Below are 18137 nucleotides of genomic sequence, written 5' to 3'. Positions count from 1 at the left end.
TAAACAAGATTGAAATGTCTGAGCCCAAGTAAACCCCTCCCAAAAAAGACAACAAAATTAATAAAATGTCATGTGAAATGGGGATATTATAGCAGGTTCCAATGAAATTCTGAGAATCATCAAGGATATTTTGGGAACACACATTTCAAGAAACTGGAGAATTAAGAAATCCAATGGATGCATTTCTAGTCACATGACTAGCCAACATTGCATGAAGGGGATACAAACAAATGTTTAATTACTAGTGAAATGAGGCACCGGTGGTCTCCCCCTAAGCTAGAGTGGAAGACTGGGCAGATTTCATCCTGATTTCTATCTGGCTATTAAAGAATAACTGTGTTCCCTAAACTATTCCATAAAAGAACAGAAAGAAATGGTATCAAACTAAGTATATGAAGCCAGGACTACCCAATTATAGAAAACTGGATAATAACAAAGTAAAAGGACATAGACCAATTGGGCACATAGCCAAAGGGAGGTGAATCTGTGTGCAAGATCATTGCTACAAGATCGTTGCATGCCCATGTTTGTTGTAGCACTCTTCCAGAGGCCAAACTGAAGGAACAGCCAAGGTGCTGTACAATTGATGAATGGAAAAAGAAAATATATGCCTAAAATGATGACATGCTATTAGTGGGACATGAATATAAGTGGGGTACTGTCTGGGGGACTCAGCAGGAGGAGGAGCATGAAGGAAAGGAAAGGAAATTAAAGACTGAAGAGGCTTTACTACACACACACACACACACACACACGGACGACACACACACACGCACACACACGGATGACACACACGCACACACACGGACGACACACACACACGCACACACACGGATGACACACACACACACACACGCACACACACGGACGACACACACACACACACGGATTTATGGAGACATGATGAATCCCTGCAAACACTGTTTGAAAAACCAGGGAGGAGGGAGAGGGAAATATCACGGAGGGATGAACTTATTCAAAGTGCACTATGTATATATGAAATTATCACAGTTATTATATTATTCACGTATGATATTTTAAAAGTAGAATAAAATTTTAACAAAATAGAAATAGGGTCTCTTTGAAAGTAAAAAGAATCCATTGATTACAAGAGCGTAATTAAAAAGTAAAGGAAAAAGGTGATACACCACAATCATTTTGACTTGAATCAAGGTATGCGAGCATGATTCCATATATACAAACTAATAAATGTAATACTGCACATAATAGAACCAAGGACAAAAATCACATGATCATCTCAATAGATGCAGAGAAAGCTTTTGATAAAATTCAACATCTCTTCATGATAAAACCCTGATGAGGGCTGGCAGAGTGCTCAAGCACTAACAGCACCTGCCTAGCAAATGTGAGGCCATGAGTTCAAACCCAAGCGCAACCAAAAATAAATACATACGTAAACAAAAGTCCCAAAGAAACTAAGAAAAAGTCACCATAACTGAACATAATGGATGCAATATGCTACAAACCCAAGGAAGGTACATATATTGCAAGAAATCAGTCTCATGGGTCACGTGATAATATAGAGAGTTCAATAAGTCCAGTAGAGAGAGAAGGAGGGAGGTTACAGAAGGAGGAAGAAGCAAAGGGGGAGAAGGTGAGAAAAGGTGGGAGGGGAGGTGGGAGAGAAGTATCTACATAAAGGTGTACTTTTATACCTGAGTTGCAGAATTTATCAATGTAATGAGCCCTGTGTACCGACTATCAACTGACCAAATTGACACTCATCTGTACTCTATTCTCTATGCTGGTTGTACTGACCCCCCATAAGAAAATCACCAAATGGGTTCATAGGAGTCTTTAATTTTATTGACAGTATTGCTGCACATTTGTCCCAACTCAGGCCAGCACAGAGTTGCATTACTTTCCATTTCACAGAAATGCCATCTTTTGCTCTGTTCTTTCTCTTTTGATCAACATTTTACTGTTCATTTGTTTAGTTGCTTTGTAGTTAGAGCCTCTTCAATGCTGAATGAGTATGCAAACAAGGAGTTTTCTCTCCCTCATATAGGATGAGGTACAGGCTACTTCCTGTTTTTCACTCCACACACACAGGCAAATGCGGGCACATTCACAGGTGCACAGACACAGGCTCAGGCTCTGGTGGAGGCCTCTGGTGTCTGTGCTCAAACTCACAATTCTCCTGACTCAGGCTCTGAGCACTGGGATTACAGACATGTATCACCATACCATATCCACCTTTTTCTTTCTTTTCTTGTCTTGAAAAACTGAGTTGGCCGTTGCCACTCACCAGCTGTATGGCTATGAACAAGTTTTCATGACTTTGTGCCTCTGTTTCCCTAGCTGTGAGATGGGGATGCACTCTTCCTCCAGGCAATTTCAAGATTGTGGGGAAATTCACTTAAGGCACTTGACACCCCCCAGTCTCAGCCATCTTGGACTCTGGGTGAAGGCATCACCATACCTGATTCTTTGTTATTTGCTGCTATGTAGTAAATCACCTCAGTGCAGGTAACTTAATGAGCAAACACTTAGCCAGATTTCTTGTTCAGAATAGCCAGTGCCATTTAACTGCATGGTTCCCTTTCTGAGTCTCTCACTAGTCTCACTTAAACTTCTGCCTGGGGTGTGATGGGGCCTGGAATCTGCTGCCAAGTCAGTCATGAATCTCCTGGCAGAGGCCTTGGGTGCTTGAGATAGGGCTGCTTCTGACACTGAAGAACAAGTGACAAGAGACAGAGACAAAGAGAGACAAGAACAGAAAGGCAAAGGGAGACAGAGACACACATACACATATGGACATAGGGACATGGAGACATAGAGGGAGACAGATACACACAGAACCATGTGCACACAGGGAACCCAGAAACAGACATACAGAGTCAGAGGGAGAGACACAGACACAAATACAGGAAGATACAAGGAGAGACTCCTGTTATTGAAGCTTCTGCATGCTTTTCTAGGATGGCAATGGAAAGCCAAATGTAAGATAATAAAACACATCCATGTCCTATCAAGGCAGAGGAAAGTGAGAATAAAACACATCCATGTCCTATCAAGGCAGAGGAAAGTGAGAATAAAACACATCCATGTCCTATCAAGGCAGAGGAAAGTGAGAATAAAACACATCCATGTCCTATCAAGGCAGAGGAAAGTGAGTGGCAGAGTGGACCTGCAAACCAGACTGGTGGGCTGGCAGTGTATGAAGGCTTTTGGAAGATCTTACAGGAGTGGGATACTTAGTACTACAGGGGACATAAATGGACGTGGCAACCCTCTGCCTATGTCCATTCCTGGTGACAGTCTGAAAAACCAGTGCCTGATCTATGGCCCTTATGATTTTACAATATATCTCAAACTAAGTTATCAATACATTGTGGGAATAATATAAGAGTTGATCCAGAGAGCAATGGAAGAGAATAACAAGCTCAGAAATAAATCTGTGCATTTACAGTCTATTGCTATTCAACACAGTTGTCAAGAACAGCCACTGAAGAGAGGACACCTGGTCAATAGTGTTACTACAGCTGTATACTCACATGCACAAGAATGAAGTTACACACAACTTCACATGATAGACAAACATAAATAAATGAAAAACTGATTTAAACCTAAATATACTAAGTTGTGAACTGACAGTTCTCCAAATTTGACATTTAAAAGAATTCTTTTGGTATTCTGTTCCTGTATACTTTGAATCAATTCTTTACAGTTTCACAAGAAACTGAACTAGAATTCTCATTGAGTTCATCATGAACCTGAACATCAAATTGGGAAGTTTTGCAAGCTTACCAATATTCAGTCTTCCATCCAGGAAGATACAAGGGTCCTGTTTACTTAGAACTTTAATTTCTCCCAACAATATTTTAAACTTTTATAATATAAACTTATCACTTATCTGATTAAATTTATATCTGTGTTTTATTTTTATTCTATTTAAATAGAAGTATACTTTTAGTGGAGTTAAAGCAAAAATCTAATTTGTGATTGTTCACAAAGGTATAGAAATAGACCTGATATTTCTTATTGGACTTATGCTTATGCTGAACTCATGTATTAATACTGTATTTAATGGATTCCTTTAGATTTTCTATACACCACATCATATTATCCTTCAAGAACAGTTTCACTTTCTATTTTCCTATTTGAATTCTTTTATTTCTTTTTCCTTTTCTTGTCTAATTGTCTTGATCAGAACCAACATTAAAATCTTGAATACAAGTAGAGACAGCAATTGTGTCTGTCTTATTCCTGATCTTAGTGGAAAGCGTCCAGTATTTCTCCATGAAGTATGAGTGAATGGTAGTAGAGGTAAATGTCATCTCTAATATAATGCAGAAGTGATTTCACTCTGGTCAAGGCCCTGCAGACACCAGAATGAGGAGAACAACTCTTACAATCTTTACCACATGTACAATCTCCTAAGGCCTTTCTCCACTGTGGACTCTCTGATGTACAATAAAGGGAATTTTTGCTTACAGTATTTCCTAAAATCTCTACACCTAAAAGGCCTTTTTGAAGTGTGGACTATCTGGTATACAATAAAAGCATTTTTGAACTTAAAAGGTTTCCCACATTCTCTACACTTATAAATCCTTTCACGAGTGTGGTCTTTCTTGTGTTTTTCAAGTATATCTCTTTGCATAAAGAATTTTCCACATTTTCTACATTCGTAAGGCCTTTCTCCACTGTGCACTTTCTGGTGCACAATAAGGAAATTTGTTTGTTTAAAGAATTTCCCACATTCTTTGCACTCATAAGGCCTTCGTCAGTGTGAACTCCCTGGTGTACAGTAAGGTCATTTTTTTCACTTAACAGGCTTTCCCACATTCTCTATATTCATAATCCTTTCTCCAATGTGAACCATGTGGTGTACAATAAGGGACTTTGTAGGTTTAAAGGATTTTCCACATTCTCTATACTCATAAGGTCTTTCTCTGGCATGGATTTTCTGGTGTTCAATAACATAATCTGCATACCTATGGGATTTCCCACATTTTCTATACTCATAAGGCCTTTTACTGTTGTGAACTTGCTGGTATACAATAAGGTCACTTCTTTTATAGGACTTCCCACATTCTCTACACTCATAAGGTCTTTCTCTGCTTTGGACACTCTGGTGCTCACCAAGTCAGCACTCATCATGGAAATTTTTCTCACACTTTCTGTATTCATAAAGATTTTATCCATTGCAGACTCTTGGGTTACAAAAAGCTATATTTTAATGGTTGAAAGCTTTGCTGCAGTTAACCAACTTGTAATAACTTTTTCCATGGTGAAATGTGTCCTCAAACTCAACACTGTTTGGTCTGTCACCATTAGGAGTGACCTGAAGCTGCAGAAGGTAAAAAAGAGGTAGGAAATCTTTCTAAATGTCAGTAAAATTGAACCATTTCAAGACAAGAAAAATTTGCAGTGCTTCTCATATGGACTCCTGAGTGTGTCTTCTTCAAGGGGTTCCCTGCAGTGTGATGGTTCTGGGGAGTGTTCGTGCATGCTCTAGTCATGTACAGCTTCTGCACAAGTGGAGAAGCCAAGTGCAAAATGCCTTTCAAGACAGGGCCACAGATGTCACAGTGGTGAGACTTCTGAGTGGATGGCCCTGCCTTTGGTGTCATCAAGTGTGACACCTCTTCCAGACAAACACCATGCATTGATGCCTCCATATCACTTACTTGATGCCCACAACCTAAAATCAGAGAAATGACAATGAAATACACCATAGACACTGGTGGAAGCAGAGCCAAGCCATAAGTCTGAAAATGTCCAAAAGATTTTAAAATTTTTGGGGGGTTCTGGGGATGAACACAAGAACTGCACATGGTAGCAGTGCACTTTATCACCAATCTATACCCCCGACATCATAAGAATCATTTGAGGATATGGAATCAGGCCTCAATTTGCAGAAGAGGTGGCTTCACAGAAGTGGGGTTCTAAAGATCCAGTAGAATCTTGCAAATATCACCAGAAATTTGGGAGGAAGATGAGCTGGAGGACAGGGTGAGGCAGCACATACCCTCAGGCACTGCCACTTCATGGTACTATTATTCATGAAATCTACTAAACTCATCACACAATCTCATTCAGTAAAATCTTGCCATTTGGTAACAAGTGCATGCTGTATTAAAGACTGTTTGAATCAATGTTTGGCAAAGCAATTCCAAATGTATTTGGTTAATATTTAAGGATATATTCACACACCAAAATGTACTGGTGTTGGTCAGTGTTGGAGAATGGTCCTAGTGTACAGAAGATTGCAGCAAACACACTAAGGCCATGAGACAGTTTCCTACTCTAAAAGAAAAACAGCCTAAATGTCATGACCTCCACCAGGTGCTCCTTAACTGCATTTTGGAGATCATCTTTACATGTCCATCTGATGTACCATCCAGGATTTTTCCACCACCCCACTGCCACACTTTAGGAGAGGAACACAACCAACTACCTAGATTCTGGGCAGGTAAACTACCATCAATAGTCCAGGGCAACTCAGCACATAAGAATCCAGAGGAAAGAAATGCAATATTACAATGAAAACTGGAAGGATTTCTGGCAGAATAGTCCATAGGCTATGTGGACATTTATTGTGACAATACCTGGTGATTCTCAGGCACAGAAGGCAATGAAATGTCAGGAAGGAGTCAGAGCAAAGCATATAGATCTAAGCAGTCACCCAGTCAGGGAGCAGGTGATCAAGGCAACACCTGTGAAGCTGACTGACACACATCTTCCTCCCAAATCTGTACTGGTACTCATTACAACAACAGTTGTTAGGGCAGCTCAGGGAAGTGCATAGGGATCAGCTGTAGCATCCACAACACGCCCATGAAAAATTTCGGAAAGGCCAGCAACTAGCAGTGAAGAGGCAAAGTTGGTTCTGGGAAAAAGAAGATGAGGAAAGACCACAATGTGATGTACTTAACTATGGAGATTGCAAGTGCAAAGTTCTCCAGCATCACATGGACGTACAGGTGACTCTAAGCTGCACTAAGGAACTTCCATTCTTCCTGAGAGAAGGAAATGCTCACATTCTCAAAAGTTTTACACCCTGACATGGATAGAAAAGAACAAAGAATCAGCTTCTATCCTAGGAGTCATTCCTTTACATCATCCTCTCTTTACCCATGAACCACCCCCTCAGCACCTCAGAGTGGATATGAGGTGCCAAGCTCCTGAGATGCAGTCTGTCCTCTATTCACACTTGATCAATGTTTTCTTCATCAACCCTAATGCAGGTGAACAGGGAGACACAATCTAGCACTTAGGACTGGCAAGCAAGCTGTATCAACTAATGTCAGACAATCACAAGAGTCTCTAGATGCTACTGCTCAGACTCAACCAAATTTAAGCTCACTGTGCAGCTTCATGTCACCAAGAGCAAGTCCACAGGACCAGCATTTCCCATTCTCCATCCAGGTAGACATCACTTTTTGAACCACACCTCTCCCACACACAGTCCCCCACCCATTTCCACCATGTAGCACCATAATTCATGTAGTTCTCTGCCTTCCCTACTCTCCTCATGATACAGTATCCTCAGTGTGTTTTATGCAAATAGGACACTTGTGCCCAGTGACTGGCAACCCACAAACTACCTGAAGGCTACACTGCCTATGCTCCTTGCATCAATCTTTGCCAGTAAACACTGACTTTGATTCCCATAATCCCATGGCCCTCATCCCTAATGGTGTACTGAATGTCTCTTTCTTCTTTTTATTTTCAGTCTTCAATGTTTATTTGAGAATGACCCAAATGCATATTATCATCTGACAATAATAAGAATTTACAAAACCTAGTACTTTTTCTCTACCCAAAATAGAATGTAGGAAATAATCACCTTATCACTAGACTTCAGTGAAACAGAACTTACAATAGTGTATCTTGAAAGCCAATCATAAAATGAAAAAAGAACAGTAATTAAGGTACGTGTTAATGCAAAAGATATCAAGAATATAACATCAGACTATCATAAAACAGAATTAGATAAGCTCACTGTTGTAGCTCCTTGGGTTCACAGCAAGGGTCCTTACACAAAACACTAAACAAACATTTGGATTAGTCAATAAAATTATCTTCTTCTGTCTAAGCACCTACGTAAAGCATTGTTAGTTGAATTAATGGCAGCTCTGTCTCTTCTTGCAAGGGTATAAGTTCCAGGATATCTGCCCTTCCACCAGACCTCCAGAGACCCTGCCTCCACCTGGGCCTCTGCAGCCGCCATAGCCTCCATAGCAGCACAGTGCTCAGCAACTTCATTGATGTCTCTTTCTAGCCACAACATACTTACCTGCTACCCTCCATTTCAAACCCAGTCCCAGTTGCTTTCCACCATAGGCACATGGCTCTCCTATGTAACAAACTGGACCCATAAACTTAGGGAATGTGAAACTTCACAGACTCACCAAGGGATAAAACAAAATCCTACCAAGCTTTTATCTGAGTAATAAAAGGACTAACTGGTTGCAGTGCCATGTCCTGGCAGTTACTGTAGCCCAATGACTCCAGCTTATGGACCTCATCCTTTGAAAGCACTGGTAAACTGCCAGACCATACTGACTACTAGAACATGCCCAAGGCCTCTTCTGTTGCATACCTGTTTATGTGATGGGCTCTACCTCACCCCAGTGCTGCACTTGAAACCATGATCAGACTATCCATTCCGGGCTGGTAAGAGCATAAGTATCCCTGGTACAACTTTATACTATGTTACAAAAAAAAATAAATAAAATAATAAAAAAATAAAATGAAATAAAATAAAATGAATAAAATAAAATAAAATAAGTGAAATGAAATGAAATAAAATAAAATAAAATAAAAAGACTGAGTACAGATTCAGTAAAACAACTCAAACTGCATTTGGGCAATATTTAAGTACATGCTCACAACTCAAATATTACTAGGTATGGGTCACTGTTTGAGAATGTTCCAGAGGGTGCAGTGGATTGCAGATAAGACACTATGCCACTTTCCTCATCTGATAGGAAGACAGCCCAGATGTCATGACCTCCACCAGATGCCCCTCAATTGGACTGAGCATTTCTGAGATCATCTTTCCATGGTTTTCCAATGGAGCAAGCAGGACCTTTCTACCACCCTATTTGCCAGTTTAGGGCAGGAATACAAACCAACCAACTACAGCGAGATGGGCAGGTGAGCAGTGGCACAGGGATACTCAGTACACAAGGGACCAGAGGAAAGATAAACAGTATTATAACTAAGACTGGAAGGGGGTCTAGCAGAATAGCCCATGGGCCAGGTGGACTTGAGGATGACAATTCCTGGTGATCCTTAGAGAGCTGTATGAAATGTCAGGAAAAAGGGGCAGAAGTAGTCATGTAGAACTAAGCAGTCACCCAGGTGGGAAGCAGGTGACCAAGAGAGACCTGATTAAGATGACTGCCACACATCTTCCTCCCAAATCTATGAGTTGAACTCATTATAGCACCAGCTGTTAGGGCTACTCAAGAAAGTTCACAGAGCTCAGCAGTAGCAACCACAAGACACAAACAGAAAAAAGTGGGTAAGTTAGCAGAGCTCAACCACCAGTTGTGAGGAGGTAGAGCTGCTTCTGGGGAAAAGAAGGTGAGCACAGAGCAGAGTACAGATAAATGTGATTACTTAATCTATGGAGGTTGTAAATGCAAAGTTCTACAGCATCATATGGAGGTATAGGCACCTCTGAGCTGTACTAAGGAACTCCCATTCTTTCTGGGAGAAGGAATGTCCACATCTCAAAGGTCACACAGCTCTGTCATGGTTAGAACAGAACATCTATGATCAGATTCTTTCCTAGAAGTGATTCACATTGACCAAACCCATTCAACCACATTCATCCTCTGTTTGCCACCATGTGTCATCCTCACCACTTCAGAGAGGATACCAGATGCCAGTGTTTCTGGCACAGAGGGTACTGAGGCACAGTCTCTCATGTATGCATATTTGATCACTCTTTCTTCCAAAAGCACTAATATAGTTGAGGAGGGAGACACAATCTAACTCCTGAAACTGGCACATAGAGCAGTATCCACTCATGTCTGTCAATTGCACAAGTGTCCTCCAGATATTACTGCTCAGTGATGACCTAACGTGGGCTCACCTTTCAGCTTTGTGAAATCAATAGCAAGCCCATAGGACCAGCATTCCACATGCATCCTCCATGTGCACATCACATTTTGGACCACAGCTCTCTCAAACATACTCCCCCAGAAATTTCCCCCAACGAGCACCATAAATAGAGGTACTTCCTGCCCTCCCTATTCACGTAGGCATATAGTATCCACAGTGTGGGTGTCACAAATAGGACACACACTTGTGCCCACGGTCAGAGGCAACCACACACTACTCTGAAGGCTACGATGCCTGTGCTCCTTGCATCAAGCTTTGCCACTGAGAACTGCATTTGATTCCCAGACTCCCATGGCCCTAATCACTAATGGTGTACTTGATGTGTCTCACCAGTCATAACATCTTCACCTACTATCCTCCATTCTAAATCCTGTGCCATTTGCCTTCCACCACAGGCCAGTGGCTACCCTAGGTGACAATTTGTACCCATAGAGATATGTAACTTGCAACTTCTCAGACATCTCAAGGGTTATAACAAAATTCTACCAAGCCAAAAGCTGAGTGAATAAAAGGACTATCTGTAGTTGAAGTTCCAACTCCCAGCAGTTATTGTAGGCCTCTGATTCCAGCTCATGGACCTCATCCTTTGAAAGCACTAGTAACCTGTAAGAGCATCTTGACTATTAGAACATACCCATGGCCTCTTCACTCACATATCTGCTTTTCTGATAGGGTCCATTCCCCCATCCCAGTGCTGTACTTGAAATCCAGATCAACATAACATTTCAAGGCTGGTAAGAGCACAATCATGGTATGATTAGGATTCCCCTTCTTATTGCAACCCACATAGCACAGATATACCCCAAGGCAGACACTAGCCACGACCTTTGCATGTCTCCCTCAGGATTTTTTTCCAGAGTTTCACACTTGCATGGACACCTGCCCTGTTCATGTTTCCATTAATGTTTCAAAGAAACAGTCTTTCTTTAAATCATATTGATTCATACTGTTAAGATGTTGAAAATCCAGGGGCTATATATCTCCACCAAACTGTTCTTACAACTTCTTTTCTCTTCTCAATTGCTAAAATCCTGCCTTCCAGGCTGCTCCTGAAGTTTCAGGACTTCCACAGGCCTATAGGTACAGATTCACAAAGCAACTCCACCTTCTCACTGAGGCTCCTCCACCAGCAGGCAAGGCTGTCATGGAGGCTTTGGGGTGAGTTAAAAATCTTGAGGCCTGCTCATGAGTTAATACTATGTCACAGTTATGGATCAATGTGGAGTTAACAGCTCAACATTCTGGTAGTGGCAAGACAGAGCTGGTGAATGTTCTCAACCTTTTACTCTTAGAATGTCTTTGGTTGTGCAGTGTAGTTCTTTTAGACAACAGATTGTTGGATCTTGCTTTTTATGATGACCTGTGTCTTTTGATTGGAGAGTTAAATCCTTTTACACTTAGGGTTATGATTGAAAGGTGTTTACTGATTCCTGTATTTCTATTGCTTTTTTTTTTCCAGATTGAGTCTCATATTGATTGTTCTTTTTTTTGGTTTTGTTCAAATTCCCGTTTTCTTTTTATTTCATTCTGCCAGTTTTTAATTTCTTCATTTCTTCAACTACCCACAGGTTATTCAAAAGCATATGTTTATTCCGTAACCATGTAGTTTCTCTTGGTGTTGGTTTTTAATTTCACATCAGTATACTCTGGTAAGAATCATGAAATTATTTCAATGTTTTTTTTTTATACAACCTTCCTGAGGCTCCACCAGCAGGAAATGTTGTCATGAAAGCTGTGTGGAGAGTCAGAACACTTCAGGCCTGCTCATAAGGAACTGCTATCTAGTGATTATATATCAGTGGAAAGTTAGCAGAATGACACTCTCCACTGGAAAGGCAGAGCTGCCTCTACTGGGAAGTTTAATCTACAAATACCTTCTCCTATGGACACAAGTTCACTGCCGTACTCATCCATCCCCTGCTCTCCTTTATTCCAAAATGTAATTATTCAGCACCAGAATTCCACAGTACAAAGCAAAGGTAAATATGATCCAAAATGATCCAATCCCTGCTATTTGACACTGTCACAAGCAGCTCCCAACAGTGATCTAGCTTGTCTGACTCTGTCTCAAGAACCACATACGGATCTCAAACATCCTTGACCCTAATTCACCTATAGTGCTACCATGTCCACTCACTAGTAACAGACTTTCTCCAGTAATTCTCATGCTGAGACTAGCCTGAGTGGTTCTCCTCCTTTAGGCCAATTCACCATGTCTTATGACAACTTGCCATAAACATGCCCATCTGCCTTACTAAAAGGCTCAAGTTACACTAAGGTTCACCACAAAATTGGTGAGTCTGAAGTGCAGCGAAAAATCAAAGGTCTTGGCTTAGCATCACACTGCCAGTTACACCAGACATCAACATCCTCATCATGTGTGTCACCCATGGGCACCATTACCACAACCCTACCAGACCATCCTGATCCCACAGTATTCCATGGCCACATATGCACACCATGTTTCTGGTGCCCATCATCCACACCCAAGGGTCTGAGTTTAACACACAGTTCACCTCCATTTCATGAGCATGAGACAACACTGAGTTTAGATGTTGTCTGTCTGTCCATCTTCTGGTGCAGAACAACACAGTGATCAGTGCAACCATCATTTGGGAGTGGGCATTAGGGGTGAAGAAGCCTCCCACAACATCATCTTAGTAGCTTAAGAAATCAGGAAGCCACTGTCTGGATATCTGGCTCAAGTGGTACAGAGTCTGCCTATAGCACAAAGGCCAGAGTTCAATGCCCCAGTACCTCAAAAAAAAAAAAAAGATGGGGAAGAGGGTGCTTAGGTCAGTAGTCAAGTATTGAGTGCACGAATATGTACTCATGCCCCCAGAGGCCTGGACACAAGGATTGAGTATAGTGGCTCAATCAGGAGCTGCAAATCTACCACTCAGGCAGGCTGGGGGCAGTTTGGCAGAAAAACCTGATCCAGGTCCATCTGGGCAGAGGCTGAAATGGTGTTCAGCAGCTGTGTTGGGATCTGGGGAAGGTCATCACAACAGATGTCCCTCTGAGAAGCATAACCCTGGGGACAACCCAACCCTGCCACAGCTTTGACCTCCCACTGTGTGTCCTTGATCCTGATTGCACGTTTTTCCAGTAACCACAGCAGCAAAGAACTGAAATCAGACACAATGAGCACCACAGGAATGAGGCCAGAAGTCATTGCCTATTTTACAATAGACATCTACATATAAAATTCAAATAATACTAAGTAACTGGGAAGTGGTTAACACAAAGGGTTAATGCAGACATCTACTGAGCTCTGCAAACCTCAGAATTTTTAATCAACATGTTTAATTTCAAGTTTAGACCTTTAATACACCAAAAGTAAAATACTGACAACTTGAAAGTGTATCTAATGTAATAATCACATATATGATTCAGCATCAGTAAAAAGCATCACAGTCTCTTTGCGCAAGGAGCACATTAACTTTTAATCCTTGATGTTTGCCAAGGTCTGGGAAAATAACACTATTTTAAAACAGCAAAATCTTTAAATTACAGAAATGTTATAGAATACATGTTAAAACATGGTTTTCGCATTAAAATTTTATGGATGGCTACTCAGGAAATAGTTTTCACTTGATGCTGAATTTACAATTGAAAATATAGTATAGAGAGGTTCCAAGATGGTGACTGGGGCACAGACACAGACAGCATGAGCTCTGTGAATCAGGGAACTTGCTGAGATGTTGAAGCCATGCTTGGCAGAGGTGAAGCACCAGGGAGAGTTGAAACTTTGGCACCCTGAATCCCTAGCCCGTGGAAGGCTTCTCCACACCACCATAGGCTGAGAGAACAGACAGGCTGCCACCCCCATGCCGCTACCGCTGCTGGCCAGCAGCTCCAAATGTGCTTGGGAGAATTTCAGCAGACCAAACAGGTGAGCGCTAAGCATCATGCAGTATCCCTCAGCCACCCCTGGGATAAACCAGTACAACCCAACCCCTCTCCCCCCAGACAGACTGATCCCCTCGCCAAAAAAAAAAAAAAAAAACCAAAAGAACAAAAAAAACCCGGAACAATCAACAACAGATCTGAAAACTAGCACACAGCGGAGGGGGCAGGGGAACCTATAATCTAATAAATTTGAAAATCTTGAAGAAATGGACAGATTTCTAGATACTTGTTACCATCAAAAACTGAACCAAGAGGACATTAATCACCTGAGTAGATCTATAACACAAAATGAAATTGAAGCAGCAATAAAGAGTCTCTCAAAAAAGAAAAGCCCAGTACGTGATCGATTCTCTGCTGAATTCTATCAGACCTTTAAATACCAATCCTCCTTAAACTGATCCACAAAATAGAAAGGGAAGGAACACTGCCTAACACATTTTATGAAACCAGTATTACACTCACCCAAAACCAGACAAGGACACCTCCAAAAAGGAGAACTATAGGCCAATCTCCTTAATAAACTTTGACGCAAAAATGCTCAATAAAGCAATGGCAAACTGAATCCAACAACACCACGACCAAGTCAGCTTCATCCCAGGGATGCAGGGGTGGTTCAAAACACACAAATCTATAAATGTAATACAGCACATTAACAGAAGCAAAGACAAAAACCACTTGATCATCTCAATAGATGCAGAAAAAGCCTTCAACAAGATCCAACACCATTTCATGATAAAAGTTCTAAGAAAATTAGGAATAGAAGGAAAGTATCTCAACATTATAAAAGCTGTATATGACAAACATACAGCCAACATCATACTTAATGGTGAAAAACTGAAACCATTTCCCCTAAAATCAGGAACAAGGGTGCCCACTATCCCCACTCCTATTCAACATAATACTGGAATTTCTAGCCAGAGCAATTAGGCAAAAAGAAATAAAAGGAATACAAATAAATAAAGAAACTGTCAAAATATCCCTATTTGCAGATGGTATGATCCTATACCTTAAAGACCCAAAAAACTCTACCCAAAAACTCCTAGACACCATGAACAGCTACAACAAGGTGGGCAAGATACAAAATCAACTTACAAAAATCATTAGCTTTTCTATACACCCAAATGAACAAACTGAGAAAGAATACATGGAAACAATTCAATTTACAATAGCCTCAAAAAAAAAGAAATACCTAGGAGTAAACTTAACAAAGGATGCAAATGACCTCTACAAGGAGAACTACAAACCCCTGAAGAAAGATATTAAGGAAAACTACAGACGGTGGAGAGATCTCCCATGCTCATGGTTTGGTAGAATCAACATAGTAAAAACGGCTATACTACCAAAAGCAATCTACATGTTTAATGCAATTCCCATCAAATCCCAATGACAGTCATCACAGAGATTGAAATATTTACCCTAAAGTTCATTTGGAAACACAAGAGACCGCGAATAGCCAAGGCAATACTCAGCAAAAACAGCAATGCTGGAGGTATCACAATACCCGACTTCAAACTATATTACAAAGCAGTAGCAATAAAAACATCATGGTACTGGCATAAAAACAGACATGAAGACTAGTGGAACAGAATAGAGAACTCGGATATGAATCCACACAGCTATGCCAACCTTATTTTTGACAAAGGCTCCAAAAATATATGATGGAGAAAAGACAGCCTCTTCAACAAATATTGTGGGAAAAGTGGTTATCTGTCTGCAAAAAAACTGAAACTAGATCCATGTTTATCACCCTGTACTAGTATCAACTAAAAATGGATCAAGGACCTTAATATCAGACCCGAAACTCTGAAGTTAGTGCAGGAAAGAGCAGGGAATATTCTGGAAATAATAGGTATAGGCAAGGACCTCCTCAACAGAACCCCAGCAGCTCAGCAACTAAAAGAAAGGATGGACAAATGGGACTTCATAAAATTAAAAAGCTTCTGCACAACAATAGAAATGGTCTTTAAATTGGAGAGACCACCCACAGAGTGGGAGAAAATATTTGCCAGTTATACATCAGACTGATAACCAGAATATACAGGGAACTTAAGAAACTAAACTCTCCTAAAATCATTGAACCAATTAAGAAATGGGCAACAGAACTAAACAGAACTTTTTCAAAAGAAGAAATTCAAATGGCCAAAAAAACACATGAAAAAATGCTCATCATCACTAGCCATAAAGGAAATGCAAATTAAAATCACACTAAGATTCCACCTCACCCCTGTTAGAATAGCCATCATCAAAAACACCACCACCAGCAGGTGTTGGCAAGGATGTACGGAAAAAGGAACCTTAGTGCACTGCTGGTGGGAATGCAAGGTAGTGTAACCATTCTGCCTGTCTTAGAACTAAAATTATTGCTCTTAGAACATTAGCTCTGCTATTTTATACAAGAGTTTTTCTTAGGAATGACTTTGTTTTATTTTCTAATTCTTCTCTTACGTGAATAAGGAGAAATGAAGAAAAATGTTTTCATATAAGTTGGAGGCTCATGATGTCACTTGAGGATTTTATATGTAAAGTTACAGAAATATTACCTTTTTTGCTTTGGTTTGGTTTTGTGGCAGCATTGGGGTTTGAATTCATGGCCTCACATTTGCTAGACAGGTGTTCTACCACTTGAGCCACTCTACCAGTACTGTTTTTTATTTTTGTTTTCAAGATAGGGTAATGTAAACTATTTGTCTGAGTTGGATACAAATCTGGATTACCCTGATTTCTGTTTCCTGAGGAGCTAGGTTTCCAGGCACAAGCCACCAGTACCTGGCTGTTTAATTTTTTGAGACAGGGTCTCACTAAATAGCCAAGGCTGGCCGTGGACTCACAATCCTTCTGCTTAAGCTTCCCAAGTTCTAGGATTACAGGTGTGCACCACCATGCCCAGCTGAAATGTTACCTTTAATGTGAGGTTAAGCAAGCTCTCTAGATATCATTTCCTGTATCATGCTCCTTCCATTTCTTCCATATTTTTCCCCCACAGGTTGGCAAACTGCCACCTCAGTAGGCATTGATGGGAATACCTCTCTGAAGTTCTTTTAACACAACCCTGAGCCATCTTGATCTCAGCACAAAAGTCCTGAGAGATGAAGCCCTGAAAACCCTACATGAGGCCCTGAGATGCCCAGAATGCAGCCTACACTCACTGTGGTCAGTTCTCTTGAGTCAGTGCTGACACTAAGCCTGCGTGGCCATAAGGACCAGGGTGTCCCAGCCTGAGAATATGGAAGTCAGCAATAGTCACTCAGATTTCCTGTGGAGATGGTCCTGAGAGCAGACCTGTGAGATGACCTCAGGATCACAGTATTAAGTGTGTGGTCAGGGGTCACTCAATAGAATGTAGGCAAAAAGGACTGAGAAAGAGAAATTATGACATGGGACAAAGAGATGGCTTTATGACAAAGGTATTTAACATGTGTGTTACAAGATAAGTAAGTTTGCCAGGTGCAGTGGATCACACCTATAAGCCTAGCTAATTGGGAGGGTGAGGATTGGGAGTGTTGTGGTTCAACACAGCCTAGGCATAAGTTGCAGACCTTATTCAAAAATTGCTAAAGCAAAAAGGGCTGGGGATGTGGCTCAAGTGGTACAGCACCTTTCTGGCAAGTGGGAGGCCCTGAGTTCAAACCACAGTACCATCAGAAAAAAAAGTTCATAGAGTTGGGGCCTCAATTGACTTCCAAAAAGATAATTCATCAGGTAGAACTATAAAGCCAAAATTCCAGGTGGAAAGTGAAAAGATAGGGGATCCCAAAAATAGAAGTGAGCATTACTGTGGTTAAAACAAGGGCTACTTTGGAAAGAATAAAGTTGGTAAGATAGTGCCAGAAAGGGAGGTCATGAAAAGAACTAAGATCATGTAAAAGAACTAAGAAACATTTGGGCAGTTTTGTGCAGTGGTGTGGTTGTTTTGGACTTTCCATTGAGGTTAGAATTCCATGATTAAATGTCTCTTTCCCTGAGAAATTAACAACTTGTGGGATTTGGAAGAATGATTTCACCTAATTTACTAGGGAATCTGAGATTTCCAAACTTTGTAGTCCTTGCAGATGAGTACATTAAATAATGAATAGCAGAATGTACTCTGTTTTCTCCTGATAGTATCTTGGGCTGTTTGACCC

The sequence above is a fragment of the Castor canadensis genome, chromosome 16 (genome assembly GCF_047511655.1).
Source record: "Castor canadensis chromosome 16, mCasCan1.hap1v2, whole genome shotgun sequence".
NCBI classification, from domain to species: domain Eukaryota; kingdom Metazoa; phylum Chordata; class Mammalia; order Rodentia; family Castoridae; genus Castor; species Castor canadensis.
This window is presented reverse-complemented; position numbering follows the sequence as displayed.